The sequence below is a fragment of the Rhinoderma darwinii genome, chromosome 6, assembly GCF_050947455.1.
Source record: "Rhinoderma darwinii isolate aRhiDar2 chromosome 6, aRhiDar2.hap1, whole genome shotgun sequence".
Taxonomy (NCBI): domain Eukaryota; kingdom Metazoa; phylum Chordata; class Amphibia; order Anura; family Rhinodermatidae; genus Rhinoderma; species Rhinoderma darwinii.
Window position 1 is genome coordinate 16,219,933 of NC_134692.1, and position 16,840 is coordinate 16,236,772.

The 16,840-nt window shown below is 42.5% G+C and overlaps 1 long non-coding RNA gene across 3 annotated transcripts in view; it reads left to right on the forward strand.

The window, feature by feature from the left end:
- The first annotated feature begins 553 nt into the window (after positions 1-553).
- LOC142656192 (uncharacterized) overlaps positions 554-16,840 on the forward strand; it is an 81,322-nt gene continuing 65,035 nt past the window's right edge. For 2 of the 3 annotated variants that reach the window (XR_012849613.1, XR_012849612.1), the window contains exon 1: positions 557-633. This is a non-coding gene — a long non-coding RNA (uncharacterized LOC142656192). Of the gene's footprint in view, positions 634-16,840 lie in introns of all 3 variants that reach the window. The other variant, XR_012849614.1, reaches the window with a different exon arrangement.

Consider the following 16,840-nt stretch of genomic DNA (forward strand, 5'->3'; position numbering starts at 1 on the left):
GGAACTGTCCTGTCACCAGTAGCATGATTTCAATTTGAACAAGCATAGCTGAGAAATGTTCTACGTTTGATATAGTACAGAAGTGTGCAAATTTCCCGCTTGGTGTGATTGGCTTTCTGGGAAGATCAAAGGACAGAGATTGTTTGATTATATAAACTGCTGCCAAATCTGCTGTCTCACCGAGATAAAAGGATCTACAGGCTTCTATGCTGCACTCCAGGACATGGAGGAATAAACCATACTGAAAATATACAATAAAGTCTATCCAGTCAGAATTTAATTATTAAGGAAAAAAAAAAGATACAATTTTTTTTAAAATAAATATCTCTGAAAAAGTAAGTTTATGTATCAAGCCAACTATGAATGAGCACAACACTTCTCTTTGGTATTTGAAGAGATGGCAAGACCTTGGAGGTACTGCCAGGATTCCCCACCGATTACAACAGATTGCAAAGAGTCCCAGCAGAGGGACACTTTGTTATCTTCTCTTTGTCAATGGACCCTTCTAACAAGTAGGGATTGTCCTAAGTGGAAAACCTCTTTTGCTTTGTATATAGGGACCCTGAGGCCAGAACAGCCAAACCTACGGAGGACACTTGTGGAGAATTGGAAAGCGAACATTTTCCAATTTGGGTAAGATAAAATAGTTATAAAATACAAGTATAAGCTAGAAACTCCTCATTTTGTAAGAGCTTGAAAATAACCCCGTGAAGTAAAAGAACTCTCCAACTCCATGGCAAGGTTGTTGATAAGTACTATTTAGGGGTTGGATAAAATAGACTTTCCAAGTCATTGCGTATGTCTCGGAGTACAGTTAAAGTGGCTATCCACTTTGAACAATTTGTTCCCATGGCACTAAGTTTCTCACAGAATGTACCACTACTGGGATACCCAACGATCAGCTGTAATCTATGTTTTATTAACCTAAAGCACCACCACAGGGGAATTGAAGCATAATATGGTTCCCACTAAAATCAATGGGCTGTCCGGTCCTGCAGAGAAAGATATGCTTTAATCAATTAAGGTACTGAAGTAGGTCATTAACCCCTTAGGGATATCTAAAGTACAGTTACGTCGGATGTGCGCTTTCTCAACATGGCGCAGGCTCAGCTCTATGTGGCAGGTGCCGGCTGTTTCAAACAGATGACCCCTACCTGCCATGGCTGGGATGGGAGATAGCTCTGAACTTGGCTGTTCAACCCCTCGGATGTTGAAATCTATAGCGGCCATGACATTTAAGCGGATAGACAGGGGGATTAGGCTCCCTTTGTCCCCCCTTTCGTAATGAAATAGTGGGGTGCCAAATTGTTGCCATGGCATGCCTAATAAAAGCCTCCAGGTCTGCCATCAGTGCTCCAGTATTATATTTTTCACCAAAAAATCATGCAAGTAATAAAAACATAATTGGTATCGTTGAGTCCGTAAAAGTCTAAATTAGTAAAATATCACTTTATTTAACCAGTGGGGTGAACGCCGGAGGAAATGAAGAATTCACAATGCAAGCATTTCTGTTTTTGGTCACCTCACTTACCCCAAAAAATTGATTCAAAATGTATCAAAAACTTGTATGTACCCCAAAATGGTAATAATAAAAACAAACCCTTTCTCGGGCAAAAAATAAGCCCTTATAACCCTCCATCAATGAAAAATACAGTTATGGCTGCACGGAACACATTTTGTTTTTAACAAATAGATTTTTCTCTATAAATGTAGAACATCATGAAAAAAACAATATCATTTTGGTATTGCTGTGATCATAGTGACCCTCAGAACAAAGTAAACATGTCGTTTATACCGCACCTTAAATGCTGTAAAAACTAAAATGGAGAAAAATCTGTTTTTTTTTCCCATTCCACGCCACAAATATATATATATTTTTTTTACGTTTTTCAGTACATTATATGGTGCATTAACCCCTTTGTGCGCCACAATGTAATAGCATGTCGTGTTGCTGGGGGTGGTGTATGGAGCGGCCTCACATACTGAACCCGCTTCATATGCTGCGGCGGTCAGCTGTGATTTACAGCTGACACCCGGGACTGACGGCCAAGAACAGCGATCGTGCTGTTTCTGGCCGTTTAACCCCTCAAATGTGGTCGTTAATTGCGACTGTCGTATCTGAAGCTTTAAAAAGAGGCGAACGGCCCCCTCCGACAGCTTATCGGCCCCGCATGACGTGATCGTGGGGTGCCTATGGTTGTCATGGCAGCCCAGGGGTCTATTGAAGGCTCCCAGGTATGCCTTTACTCTGCCTCTGTTAAGCCCTGCCTGTAAAAATGACAGAATACTGCAAGATCTAACAATCGCTGGTTCAGGTCCCCTAGGGGGACTAATAAAATGTGTAAAACATAGTTAAATAAAGTTATTAGTAGTGAAAAAAAATAATTAAAAGAAGAAAAGACGTAAAATTTGTATTGCTGTGTCCCCAAAAAAAAAAACTATTACAATATACCATTATATAACTCACATGGTGAGTGCCGTAAAAAATAAAAAAAACGGCAAAATCGATGTTCTTTCGTCACCTAAGCTTTCAGAATTTTTTTTTTTTAAAAAGTGATCAAAAAGTGGTACCAATAAAAACTACAGCTCATCCCACAAAAAATACGCCCTCACACCGCTCAATGGACGAAAAAAGTAAAATGTTATGGCTCTCAGAATGTGGTGAAACTATTTTTTTCAATAAAAAAAAGTTATGGCTATCGGAAGACGGGGAATGAAAAACGAAAAATCTAAAAAATGGCTCAGTCCCGAAGGAATTAAAAGATACCAATAAAAACTACAACTCGTCCCGCAGAAAACAAGCCTTTATATGGCTACCGTATGTCGACAGAAAAATAAAAAAAATGATGGCTTTTTTTTCTTCTAAATTGCTTGTATCGCCAAGGGGCAAAGGGAGACCACCAGGAGTCCTTTGACCAGGGGTAGGCTGACAATTTGGGCAATGCCCCTTCAAATGCCTTTTATTAACCTGTATCAAATGTATCACAGCTCTAGTGGTTGGTTAAGAGCCTACGACACAATGTCTGAAGACTTATATCACGCTGGGTCCATCCCTGCCTATGACAACACTGAAGGAGTAATATCTATATACCTCAGTCACATATTATGTTCATGTATGCGATTTTGAAAGTGTTAAGGTGGCCATGCACATTAGATATAACCGGCCGAGCACCTAATGCGTAATAGATGTTCATCCGACGTTCATTCGGCAGAAGATGGGGGAAAAAAAGGTTCGGGCATGTTGAATTTCAACACGTCCGATCCTTTGTTCTCAGGAGGACGGCCGACATCTATTGAAAGTGTATGGTCACCTTTAGACGATCATAAGCCAATTTTTTATAGAACTGAAGAACAGCTGAACACAACAGCCACTATAGTGCTCCGCCGACTTTCATGATTGTATTTATAGAAAATAACAAAAACCTGTATTAAAAAAGAAGACTTCTGTGCTCAGAATCTGTGAATAGGTGAATGAGGACATTAAATTTGTAACTTTTTATATTCTTTTTTTCCTTTGTAAATGGAAAACTTAGAAGCTAGTTCAAGGGTGCAGAGAAAAAAAAAGCACATAAAACAATTTGGATTGGAGCAAGAAATACAGTATTGCCTTTGTAATGACAATAATACAAAATAAAACATTGTGAGAATGGATGTCGGCGAGAGAGGTGAGGAAGAGTTATATGGGCACATTTTATTGAACGTTGCGTGAATTCTTTTTTTTGTTCAACATTTTAATGGCTTTTTGTGCTCTTCGTGGAAATATGCAGTAATTTGCTTTTAATTCATACTATGAAATGCGTACTGTAAAAGACGTTTTCTCTTCAAGGATGTTCTTTGTATGCATAGGACCATTTAGCCTCCCACATTAACCCCCATGCAGGGATCTGGACTTTGCAGTTGGGAAACTACCAGATCGTTACCTGTTGTGGATGACCTGGTGTGAGTATTAGATGGCCCAGCGGACCAGGAGACAGTACACCGTATGTACAGGCACTGGCAGATGATCTCGTGGCAGACAGATGGAGATCTGAGGTCACAGTTCGTACCAGGTAGCAGGATACAGACTGGCAGCTGGTAGCAGAATATCAAACTGGCAGAAGGTAACAGGATACAGACTGGCAGCTGGTAGCAGGATACAAACTGTCAGCTGGATGCAGACTGGTAGCTGGATGCAGACTGGTAGCAGGATACAGACTGGCAGCAGGATACAGGCTGGCAGCAGGATACAGACTGGCTGCAGGTAGCAGGTACAAACTGGTAGCAGAATACACACTGGCAGCAGGATACAGACTGGCAGCAGGTAGCAGGATACAGACTGGCAGCAGGATACAGACTGGCAGCAGGTATCAGGATGCAGGCTGGCAGCAGGTAGCAGGATACAAACTGGTAGCCAAATGCAGACTGGTAGCAGGATACAGACTGGCAGCATGTAGCAGGATACAGGCTGGCAGCAGGATACAGACTGGCAGCAGGTAGCAGGATACACACTGGCAGCAGAATACAGACTGGCAGCAGGTAGCAGGATCGAGACTGGCAGCAGGATACACACTGGCAGCAGGATACACACTGGCAGCAGGTAGCAGGATACAGACTGGCAGCAGGATACAGACTGGCAGCAGGTATCAGGATGCAGGCTGGCAGCAGGTAGCAGGATACAGGCTGGCAGCAGGTAGCAGGATACAAACTGGTAGCCAAATGCAGACTGGTAGCAGGATACAGACTGGCAGCATGTAGCAGGATACAGGCTGGCAGCAGGATACAGACTGGCAGCAGGTAACAGGATACAGACTGGCAGCAGGATACACACTAAGTTGCACCAAAGTTATTCAGGCACCAGGTGATAGGAGCAGCTATCTTAAATAAGCCAAGAGCATCAGGGATTGGTTGGGGAGGATTGTGAATGCCCGCATTATGGGACACGTGGCACTTAGTAGGTGGAGAAGCATGGACCTGGGAGGCAGAGCAGAAGCACCGGCAGCCACAAGCAGCAGAGGGACCAGGACACCTGCGGGGAAGGGGAGCAACCCGGTCTGGGAACCGCTGGCAAGAGCAGCACCCACCGCCAGCGTTACATTTCCCTTTAGAGGGAAGTCCTTCACAAGTTTTTACCACCCTATAGCAAAAGGAAATGGGTTGGGACCTCTTTCTACAAGGCCTCATTGGCTGCCTCTATAGAATATATGCCCTTACTATTTAGAATCAATTTTTATTGAATTCTCTACTTTGAACAACTTCTTCTTGCAGGAAATGATGTTCTTTGGGTTCTCCTGCTCATCATCTGTTAATGTCGGGGAAACATTCAGCTGCTCTTCATTTCTCCTGCAATGACTATAGAGAAATGAGGCGTTACATGTTGTCCATTCAAATCAAATGGAAATTTGTGGAATGTTTAAACACGTTGGTTCCTCTCTAGAAGGAGGTTTCAGCTTTGACTAACAGAGGGCACAAGAGTGGGGTAACCTCCTCTTTTACCCCCATTTGCCTAAATACGACATATGGTAAAGGGTTGCCTATAGCAGGGGGCATCTTCAAAAGGAAAATTGCAAAACATATAAACAACATAAGCTCGCCCTAACTTATTGCATCTGGGCAACTTTAATAGAGGATATATATATTTTTAAATATTCTATAATAGAAAACACGTTGATTATCATTTCATATAGTAAACTTTCCCTTTTCGCAATTGGGCTGACCAGGACAGTGAAATCACCACCAGACCTCCACAGCCTGTTCCCAATGGGTTAACTTTTATAGATTATTTTTACATTTACTGAGGTAAATGTTGCTTTCCAGGACCTTTATGTGGCACATAGTGTCTTTATTTGTCTTTATTTAAATACAATGAACTGTGGGTCAATCTGCTTTTACCAGCCATGCTTTGTGAGTTGTGTGTTTTTCCGGGTAAGGATAATAAATGTGCCACTTGGAAGACAGTGGTGATAGGTCTTGGCATCTTTTTAGAGAAGTGCACAGTGTATGACAATGCAGCTATAGTAAAGCGGGAGGAAAAATGGTAAACAGTTCGGGAAGCTCGTATCACAGCTCGCGCTCCATTGCTGCCGGAAATTGATTAATGAGAAACTAATAACTGTACAAAAGTGGTGGGGTGGATATTATATTGTAAATTATTACTCATCTGTGTGACTTTCACTGTACAGTGCACTGTAGGTAGAGTGATAGATAGATAGATAGATAGATAGATAGATAGATAGATAGATAGATAGATAGATAGATAGATAGATAGATAGACTTTTTTGTGACAAGGGTCCATCTAACAGTCCTGATTTTACTGCATGGTAAGTTACATGCTCCCATTGATGGTCCATAGTGCACTGATACGTTGGTTTCTTCATAGCGAGAGCTTCTCTCTGTAGTGTATTTCTGCTCTGGGTGATCAGTGATATACTTGGTTGACTCAATGTCTTTCAACCCCTTTAAGATATTTATTTTAGGGGGGGGGGATATAATTCTAAAAAAAAAGTATATAAATACACTTATTTTCTCATGGTCTCTGTAGACCAGGTTTGCCCCCTAATGACGTTATTTTTTACTGTCTACTATACTGCCTGTAAGTAGCTGCACTAAGAATTCATAAGATCTACAATTTCTGGTAGGTTACAGAGTCAGTCCACAGGATAAATTGGAAACCTTTCAAAGGATTTACTCTTTCTGATTTTCTCTCCAATCCAAAATTTCAGAGAGCACTGATGGGTGAACGCTATGAAAATGTATTTTCAACTTTGTGTCCTGTACAAATGAAAGAAGGAAAAAGTGATGAAGTGAAAATGTAATCTACAAAAGCCATTGATTCCCTAATTGCACTTGTTAACCACCGCACACCTTACAAAATGTTTAAAGGACAGCGACGAGTTTATAAGGCGCGTCTCATTACTGATTCCATTGTTCTGTGATTAGTTACGGTCGTCTGGTGTAAATAAAATGATAGCGTTAAAATCAAAACTAACGGCAAAAAATAATTACAGAAAAGTAAAGGGAGTTTTACACTGGTCGATTATCGCGCAGACGAGCATTCATATAACGTTCATTGCCGATAATTGCCCTTTGTAATAAGGGGAGAGATCAGGAGATGAATGAGCCAACGCTCTATTATCTGCTGGTCGTACCGTTTTAAAAAAATGAAATATTATCGTTGTCGGCAGCACATGTGTAAACAGGGAGACGCGCTGCCGACATGATAATAATAATGTATGGGGACGAGCGATCAGAGTAACGACCACTGCTTGTCCCCATCCATAGTTCCATGTGACAGGAGCAAACGAGCGCCGATCAACGATGTCTTATTGATCGTCGCTCGCTGCATCGGCCGAATATCACCCTTAAGTTACAGTAAATCATGGGATTGTAGACCATTTTCCATCAAAATCAAAAACTGAACACAGGACACCAGTTCTGCAGGGCAATAGTGCTACCCACCAAGTCACCACGCTGTCCCTAGAGGAGCCTGTGACTGTCCTGATAAATATGGAGTCGAAAAGGCGGCTTCCTATTGAACGTCACCATGTCAAGGGCAGGAGAATTTCTTGGAAGGATGGTTTACCATTCAACTGTGTAATTTTTGTAATTTTTTTAAATTTATTTTGTCTTGCTGGCCGTGGATTTACGAACTTTTTACCGGGATACATATCTTACATTAGTAACATAAAAATAAATACCCTATGCAGCACCCTAAAGAGAAAGAAAGCAGTTCCAGCAGAAACGGCCAAATAACTAAAAAATGTAAAATTCAATATATTAGCAAATATCACCTTTTCTAAATTAAACACAAATTATTCCCAAATGGCAGAAGCGAATGCAATTTATTTGCTTTGCTGCCAAAATTTGTTTTACAACGTGACTACAGAATGAGAATGTGCATTAAGGTAAATGGGAAGTTCCAGTAATAGATCAGTAAATTTCTTTTCCCCCCTAATCTGATTATACAACTTGGAAAACATAGTGCTACAACCTTTTCTGCTGTTGTTTGAGCTTTTCCAGATGGTCAAACAAACATTATCTTCCCTTCAAAGCTGCGTGCCAGAAAACACAGATACTAATGACAGGAAGACAAATAAACTGGGTAGAAATACACACGGAGGTGTTCTTGTGTGGAAGCTCATTATATCATGTACAAAAGATGCTTTCTGATCATTCAGAATAAAATGTGGCTGAACTAACCAGCAGATATGCAAAATTGCCAAAGACCCGTATGTTTTAGGACAAACTACATAAATCTCTTCAATATGTGCAGTAGATACATGAGGGGACTTACCATATCAATAAGACACCTCACCTTCTGCTCAAAAAGCAGTGATCTGATCTCAAAAATAGGGGAAGTGTTACAAAAAGTTCGCTCACCACATATCCACTGCGTTTCTGTTGCGTTTCCACTGCGTTTAATTGATGCAAGTTGGTGTAAATAGATCCAAGTACTGCAGGTGCTCGTAGATATTCCCAAACTGGTCCTGTGTCGACAGCAGGTAATCAAGGCAATAGTGGTGTATAGTGAAGGTATATCCAGCACTCAAAATAAAAGTTATAAGGTTTATTTGGTCAAAGCTATGATTAAGGACCCCACTGGTCTGAAACGCGTAAGCGTGGTCCCGGGATTTTTTGTTTTAACTTCCTTGTTTTAAGTATGACCAAATAAACCTTACAACTTTTATTTTGAGTGCTGGATATACCTTCACTATACACCACTATTGCAGTGATCTGATCTATTTAGAGTTTACCCAGTTACAAGAACTTTTGTTGTGACAGACGTTCATTATAAAGTGGAGGACCAGGTGTTCAGGTTTCTATGACATGCCGGAAGTTTAAGTTCAAAGGGGTATTTCTTTCTCAGAGATTCATGCCATATCCACAGGGTATTCCATAAATATCTGATAAGACCTCTGGGACCTGCACCTAGGAGGAGAATGGGGAAGTGTTCCCGGCTGTTTCTGTAATTCCCATAGAAGTGAATAGAGAGAGGCGGACACGTCTCCATTTATTCTTTGCCTAGATTTGGCCAGCGGCCACCTCATCACGGATTCCTGTCTGAGATAGAAAGATCTATATTTATGTAAATATTGCACGATGTATGGCTCGCTTGAGTAGACGTTGCGTGGACCATTGGTGTAGCCTATGTGGTTTTGAAATTTCCTTAAGGAATATTGAAATTACCAATTTGACTTCAAAGTAGCTATTTAAAGACTTTCTGCAGAAATAGATATTGTAAGGGCAATAGTTGTCAATAGAGATGAGCGAACCGGGACAACCGAACTCGGTTTCGGTCCGAACATCGGGAAAAGTTCGGTTCGCAGCGAATCCGAACTTCACCTGGTTCGGCCAAATCCGTTTTGACCGAACCCGGTCAAAAATATTATACAAATGGGCAGCCACTTGTCTCTATCAATCACTGATAGAGAAAAGAGGCTGCTGATTAAAAATAAAATAAAAAGCATTTCATACGTACCCGGTCGTTGTCTTGGTGACGAGTCCCTCTTCTTCCTCCAGTCCGACCCTCTTTTCTGACGCGGCAGCCTGTGATTGGCTGCAGAGGCCTCTGCAGACTGTGATTGGCTGCAGAGGCCACGGCAGCCTGTGATTGGCTGCAGCAGTCACATGGGCTGTAACGTCATCCAGGAATGTCGGGCCGGATGTCGAGAGGGACGCGTCACCAAGGCAACGGCCAGGAGACAGGACTGGAGGAAGCAGAAAGTTCTCGGTAAGTATGAACGTCTTTTTTTTTTTTACAGGTTACTCTATATTGTGATCGGAATTCACTGTCCAGGGTGCTGAAACAGTTACTGCCGATCAGTTAACTCTTTCAGCACCCTGGACAGTGACTATTTACTGACGTCGCCTAGCAACGCTGCCGTAATGACGGGTGCACACATGTAGCCACCCGTCATTACGGGGCCTCATGCACACGACCGTAAAAACACCCGTTATTACGGGTCGTAATTACGACCCGAAATAGCGGGCCCATAGACTTCTGTTAGCCACGGGTACCTTCCCGTTTTCTCACGGGAAGGTGCCCGTGCCGTTAAAAAGATAGAACATGTTCTATTTTTTTATTTTACGGGCCGTGCTACTATACTTTATAAAGGGAGCACGGCTCGGAAAAACGACCGGCTGCCCATGGCCAGCCGTGCTCATCTCCTGAAATACTCTGTGCTGCCAACTCCGCAAAAAGATAGGCATGGTGCAGATGTAAAAATATGCAACTTGACCTCAAATCCGCAGCGGAAATATCCACTTCATGTAAATTGGACTTCGGTAACCCCATTCACATGTGTTGTACTTTACTTTTCTGTGCGGAATCTATGGCCTTACAGAGTATAAATATATAATAACCATATATATAGTATAATACCACTATTACATCGTGCACGGTGAGTCACAAAATACATGGATAGACATGAGATAGATAGATAGATAGATAGATAGATAGATAGATAGATAGATAGATAGATAGATAGATAGATAGATAGATAGATAGATAGATAGATAGATAGATAGATAGATAGACAACAGATAAAAAGAGAGATATATACTGTAGAAAGAAGGATCATGTAGATAGCGAGATAAATTCATTGAACAGTCTGAGTGAGGAGATTAGTGCTCATTGGTATAAGAGTTCCGGGAGCAGTAAACAAACCTGACATAACTCACCGCTCATTGCTCCCCGGACATTTTCTCGCCTAGATGCCACTGCACTGGGTCCCGGCACCGTCTAGCGTTAGGATGTAGTGTGCGGTGGTACACACAATGTATTGACACTGGCTGACATCAGGATACTGAGAATATGGCAGCTGTGTATGGCCTTGTCCACGCGGCGCTACAAAAAACCTGACGTGTAAATGCGTCAAAAACGCTAGCGCTTTTGCAAAGAGCTTTTCGAAGTACAGGCGTTTTTGCTGAGTTTTCATCGCGTTTTTGGGCGCGTAATTAGGACTCCTATTGACAATGGGAATTAGGCGCGTTTTCGGCGTATTTGACCTGATGCTTCTTTTTTAGACAACGCATTTTTTAAACACGTAAAAAAATGCGTTGTATGCACTACAATGCGTTTTCCAATTGATGTCAATGGGAAGCTTAAAGCATACATTTTTAACGCATTTTTCGGTGCGTAAAACGCGGCAAAAACGCGCCAGATACACGCCGTGTGAACAAGGCCTATCTGTCATTCTCTTGGGAAATTTGGCGAGCATTGCAAGAGGGCTTTCAAGTCACTGGTTGGGCATCAACTGTTTCCAGCCAGAGGGTCAGGAGCACAGAACAGCTGCAGCCTCTGCCAATTGATAGAAGCACGTGGAGGGGTGGCACTGGCAGTATTGTTGTTGTGCCTGTACTGTGCACCGGTGTGCATGTAAAGCTGCTGGCTGCTATTGTAGCTGGAGGCGAGTTACATGACTGACAGCTCGATACTGTGGCAGCATGTACCGTACGACTAGAGTGCAATTCTCATCTAAACTTTATTTTCCTCTACATAGATGTCAGTGGAAATGTGTGACTGATCGCCACTGACTTCTATGTTGTGTGACTGTCGCCAGATGGTACAAAAGTAGCAGTCAAATACACCTTCCTGGGGGGGGGGGGGAATTATTTCGGTCTGAGGCATTTCTACCTATTAACCGGATAGGTGATAAGTGCTAGATAGGTGAGGGTCCGACCGTGTGCGATCATTTGGGTTCCCAGGTGTCTACCTCCACCTATCTAGCATTTATTCATCTATGTAGTGAACAGGCAAAAAATGCTTCCGATCCTAATCTGGTCTGTGGTCTAATTAATTTAGGAAGTTTGGTCAGTCATCAGGAGAAGTTATCATGGTGGACCTGGTCGAATGTAAAAGAAAACGAGAACTTCTGCAATCGGAGAACACGCTGTGACTAACTCTTCTTGTAGACCAGGGCTGTAACTAGCTCTTCCTTTTGTGGACCAGGGCTGTGACTTGCTGTTCTTATTGTGGGCAAGGGCTGTGACTAGTTATTTTTATTGTGGGTCAGGGCTGTGACTATTGGACCTCCACTGATCTGACCCTTGTGATATGTTTGGTTGACAGGCCATAAAAATTGCTTTTGGAACTATTCCAAAAGCATCTATTCTTTTGATACCACAATATGTAGTTTTAGGTTCCATTATTCACTTTGATACATACATTTTGGTGTAATAAAGTATGAAAATTAGCTCTCCTCCAGAAGGAGGAAAACGGTCTCTCTGTAAGTCAATGTCCGACCCAATAACGGCTCCTGAAACATGACTAGGAATATCAACCAAACCAGAAACACCCATCTGTAGAGAGCACTGTTAAAGAGCTCTTGCTCCTCATCAGCATAAAGCAAGGTTCTGATTGGCTGGGTGAGATATGTTTGATGCAGCTCTTAGTGGGGAACAGGTTCTCCTTGCGGAGATCCAACTGGTAGAGAGTCTTACGGGCAATGATTCCCGGGAAAAAGTATGCAAATTAACTAACCTCCAGCTACTCGCCGGTACAGAACAGGTATCTTTTGACACAGCTCTCGGGAAAGGGAGGGGGGGGGGGGGTTCTGGTTCTCCTTAATAGGTGTTTTCTGATGCCTAGAATTTTTTTTCAACCTTACACCGATTAATATTTTCTATATTAAAGCCCCCCGAATATCGGTTTTTAAAACATTTTTACATTTTCTTTTAGCATTACGCTTCTTTGTTTACATTCACAGGTTTATTTACCTCTGTGTGTCTCTTACGTCGCTCTTCCGGTCATTCTGCTCCCAGCATTCACCGCTTATCTTCATTTAGAGCGCATACGTGATTCAAATACACCTTTATTTAAATCGCATGTGCTGGTTTACTAAAGACATTCAGAACAGCCCACTACAGGAAGACAGGAAAAGGAGCTCGTCCGGAAGTAAAGAACTAAGAAGACCGGTCAGCACATCAGCGGAAGAGAAAACTTCAGATGGTTGAGGTGTCACGTGACACTACTCGCGATTACAAGACATCAACAAGGCTCTTTAATGGGTCAGACATTGACTTCGAGAATAGTTACCTTTAGGTGGCACTAGCGAGACAGTTTTCTTCCTTCTGGAGGAGTGGTAATTTGCATACATTTCCCAGGGAGCACTGCCAGTCAGACTCTACACCAGCTGGATTTTCTGCACAGAGAACCAGTACCCCTGGAGAGCGGTGAAAGAGAACGAAATTCTTTCTCCACGCAAATATTTGTAATATTTATTCCATTATTGTTTTTTTACCGTATCGGTAACTTTTAGTAATTAAAGCCTTATTGAAGCGCTCATTGTTTAGCTGTAAGACATATTACCTTAACCTATAACTATTCATATTCCATTCAATGGGAGAAATTCTGATTGATGTTTTTTTGCAGTAGAAAATGACACGTTTAGATGTTTGCAGTATATTACAAGCGCGCTGATTAATGAGCTCGGCTGAAACAATGCACAGTATCCGCTGTCACTTATTGCTTTTCTGGATGAATACATTATGTTACTAGAAATTATTGCTCTTTTGAGTCAAATATATATCTTGGCACTTACAATTATTGTCGAGCTGACACTCCGCCTTATGTAAAATGTGTACACAGAGGTCACCATGATGCATGGGTTTTGTAAATCCATTTCTCATGGTTTTCAAGTTCACGGAGCCTGTACAAGCTATTGAAAATCAATATTCTGCAGATTTTGGGCACACAATGCATGCTTTTTAGAATGTAGGCTGTATTGTATACTGATGTAGCAGAGCTGGTTTCGCCACATGCACTACAGCGGAGTCTGACAATGAGTACTCAAGGGAAAAAAAAAAATCATCTGTGGTTTTACATAGGACTGCAGGTTAAACCTTCCAAAAGATCTGGATTAAGTGGGTTATGACAATGCACATACACATTCAGGGCAGATTCAGATGATCGTTGCGTTTTCGCGAGCGCAAACAACGCTGCGTTTTGCACGCGCAAAAACCACTTGACAGCTGCGTGTGTCATCCGTGTATGATGCGCGGCTGCGTGATTTTCGCGCAGCCGCCATCATAGAGATGAGGCTAGTCGACGCCCGTCACTGTCCAAGGTGCTGAAAGAGCTAACTGATCGGCAGTAACTCTTTCAGCACCCTCGACAGTGAATGCCGAACACAATATCGAGAAACCTGTTAAAAAAAAAGAAAAAGTTCATACTTACCGAGAACTTCCCTCCCGGCCGTTGCCTTGGTGACGCGTCCTTGGTGACGCGCCTCTCTTGACATCGGGCCCCACCTCCCTGGATGACGCGGCAGTCCATGTGACCGCTGCAGCCTGTGATTGGCTGGAGCTGTCACTTGGACTGAATTGTCATCCCGGGAGGTCAGACTGGAGGAAGAAGCCGGGAGTTATCGGTAAGTCAGAACTTCGTTTTTTTTTTTTAACAGGTTCATGTATATTGGGATCGGAAGTCACTGTCCATGGTGCTGAAACAGTTTAACTCTTTCAGCACCCTGGACAGTGACTTTCTCCTGACGTCGCGTACCGGAAATTTTTTTGCCGGGTTCGGCCAAAACGAGTTCGGCCAAACCCGGTGAAGTTCGGTTGTCCGGGTTCGCTCATCTCAAAGACACTCCGTTTGGATGTTTGGAAACAGACAAGCACGTGGTGCTTTTCTGTTTACATTCATCCTTTTGACAGCTGGTGCGCTGTTTCAGTCGGTTTGCATGGTTCACGCACCCATTGACTTCAATGGGTGCGTGATGCGCGAAATACGCGGAGATATTGAGCATGTCGCGCTTTTTGCGCAGCTGACAAACGCTGCGCAAAAAGCACGGACTGTCTGTACTGCCCCATAGACTTGTATTGGTCTGTGCGTGGCGCGTGAAAACCACGCGGCCCGCACGGACCGAATACACGTTCGTGTGAATCCCCCCTTAGACTAATTTGTTCCATAGAGATTAATCCTCACCAGAAAACAAATAAAAAAAATTAACCATCGAGAGGTTGTAGGTGTAATCATATATGGCCTATACAAAAAAGGTGTTGTCTCATCTGGACAATCCTTTTTCATATGCCTATTAGGAAATGTGGCTGCCATGGCGTGTGCCTGGTATTGCAGCTTACGTTGAAGTGAATGGTGCTAAGATGCAATACCACATACAACCTGTGGACAGGTGTGGCACTGTTTTTGGAAGAAAGCAGCCTGTGCGGAAGCACATGAGGTCCCTACGGATCGGTATTACAAACCTGCAGGCTCTCCGCCTACCGCCTTAAGTTGTTTCCATGGGGCATCATCTTCTTATTTACAAGAAATGTTCCTAGGTGAGGCTATCCCTGTAATACGGCATCCTGCGGAACATGGCACAATATTTTTTGTCTCATACATTCCATACAGTCTGTATGTAGTCGACGGGCACCATATTATGGATCTATACAAGACAGACCTGTAATATGGCCGTCTTCATGAGCCCTAACACAATCAGACATTTGCAAGGAAGTCAAGTACATACATTATTCATCCCTATGCTACTGCTTGTTGCCACCAGTGCTCTGCACCCAGCCACGGGCCATGTCGCATCTCCTTGGTAGCGCATATTTATTATAGGGGTTACGGCTTCTGGACCTTGCTTTCGAATAAGGTGCATTCTTTTGAGCTACTTTACTAGAATTTTTGATCCCGACTTTGACTCCTTCAGATTTGTCGATTGGTACTTGTTGTTCGACCGCCATGGTTTTGACATGTCTTTGTCTCATCCTCTGACTTGACCGATTTGGACCACTTAGCTTTGTTCCGGACTCCACCCCAGACGTTCCATGCAGCGTACCTGCCGCCAATCAGTGACCAATATGGGTGCCGCGACCTGTGAATCCAACCGGGAAAGTCCATACATCCATGCAGAGATTCAAGGTGGAAAAACAAACAAGAATCCTTAACCTCCGCACCTCAGTTTACCCAGCGTCAAACCGATGGTGGCTCAAGGATCCATCTTTCTCGTGAGAACACATTATGGCGACTATACAAAGTTTTACCTTCTTTATGTAACTACTTCTTTTCTTATTTAGAAACCTATTTCAGAGTAGAAATCTAAAGCTTTCCCTTAACATCGACACAATTTACACGATAAATGTCACATTTACAAGAATACAGTTTTATAAGCAAAGCTGCTTTGCTAAAAACATTAATTTGCCCACCAGGGGAGTTTTTCTGCTATAGATTTGTGCTTTTTTCTTAAATGGCTGCCCGACCTAGAGGTTTCATCAAAAATGTATTGCAGAACAAACACCTTGTTCACAACGAGCATTTTAAGAAAATGAATCACTGTCGGAAAAGTGTAACGTATTATTTGGTCGTATGTTATGGACCTCCTCAGTCAATGGTTCTTTATGCCATCGATGTAAACATTTTCTGAACTCCGTAGGAAATTAAAATAATAATATTTATTGTATTTACAAGACATTTGTGCCCTCTTTCCCAACAGAGTATGAAATTAAATTGAACATATTACTTATCGCCACTGCGCCTTTTTACGGCGGTCACTAAATGGATTTTTTTTTTCGCTGCATCAAAAGCTGGACGTGGGCGTTCTGTGTCGGGCATAGTGAGTACCTGGCGGTCTAATGTTGTAAGCTGTTTGACCCTTTAGATTCTACAGTCAATAGTGACAGCTAATTGCTATCGCCGCATTCGTAAAGACCCGAACTATAAAATGATCATGTTATTTATGCCACAGGGTGAACGACTTAAAAATAATAAAATGAATAAAGGTAAAAGCTATGTCAAAGGAGAAATAAATAAAGTTATGGCTCTTGAAATGCAACAATGAAAAGCCAAAAAAAATCACTTGGTTGTTAAGGCCCAAAATAGGCTGGTCACTAAGGGGTTAAAGAGGGCCTCTCTAGGAGTTCA